We start from the raw sequence: 1,379 nt of genomic DNA, 5'->3' as shown, positions 1-1,379 counted from the left end.
AAAACATCTTTATTGGACTATAATTGCTTTACAATGTTGTGTTAGTTTCTGCTTTATAGCAAAGTGAATCAGCTGTATGTATACATATATCCCCATATCCCTTCCCTCTTGCACCTCCCTCCCACCCTCCCTATCCCACCCCTCTAGGTGGTCACAAAGCACCGAGCTGATCTCCCTGTGCTATGCAGCTGCTTCCCACTAACTATCTAATTTACATTCGGTAGTGTATATATGTCAATGCTACACTCTCACTTCGTCCCAGCTTACACTTCCCGCTCCCCATGTTCAAGAGCCCTCCCTTTGATAAAACAGTAAAATCTACTCTCTTATCCTGAAAGTAAGTCTGGTTTTCTTCTGAAATTCCTCCACCTACTATACACATATTTCCATGTCTGAATTTGGATAGCTAAAGGCAGATGTGAAGTAGAAGTTAGAGTCAAATGAGATATACAATGTGGGTCCTGACCTCTGATGTTACCCCACCTGTCAGCTTAGCCTACTTGGTCAGGACACACCTTGAAGCAGTTGGAAGGTAAATATTAAACAAATAAAGGTTAGTGTGTACTACTTCACAATGGAGATTGTAAAGCAGTGAAATTTCTCACCAGGAAAGTCACAGACTAATATGTTACTTTCCCAGGCTCCACCTTCCCCCTTGCCAAAAATGTATTATGATATCAGACTTTCATATTCTAATGTGAGTTTTAACTCAACTTATTGCATTTTCTAAAACAATTTGGATCTTATACCTCTGTGCTACTCTAAGTAAGAGTGACAAAAATGTGAGGTCTCCAATCTTATCTGTTACTGACATTGGTAGAGGACAAGAAAGCATTGTTTTAGTGGAGAAGGTTTTCAGAACCCCTGAAATCTCACTTGGTAGAGAACAGACTATTCTGGCATTATTGTTCTGGTGCCTGCAGGTTAATTCATTAGGTAATAAAGCACAGAGTTCACTATAGTTAGCCTAAAAGGCGAATGCAAAATTTTGGATTCATTGTCTCTGAAAACAAAAACACACCTTTTTAGAGGAGTTCTTCAAATACAAGAGAACTGAATTTATGTTATGCCAGCAGGACTTTCTTTTTAGTGCCCCATTCAGTGGAATTTTATTTGGAATACTTCTGGATGTTAATTTATAATGTCTTCAGGATTTATGTTTAAACAACATGTTTTTTTTTTGTTTTGTTTTGTTTTTTGTGGTATGCGGGCCTCCCTCTGTCGCGGCCTCTCCCGTTGCGGAGCACAGGCTCCGGACGCGCAGGCCCAGCGGCCATGGCTCACGGGCCCAGCCGCTCCGCGGCATGTGGGATCCTCCCAGACCGGGGCGCGAACCCAGTTCCCCTGCATCGGCAGGCGGACGCGCAACCGCTGCGCCA

The sequence above is a fragment of the Physeter macrocephalus genome, chromosome 4 (genome assembly GCF_002837175.3).
Source record: "Physeter macrocephalus isolate SW-GA chromosome 4, ASM283717v5, whole genome shotgun sequence".
Taxonomy (NCBI): domain Eukaryota; kingdom Metazoa; phylum Chordata; class Mammalia; order Artiodactyla; family Physeteridae; genus Physeter; species Physeter macrocephalus.
This window is presented reverse-complemented; position numbering follows the sequence as displayed.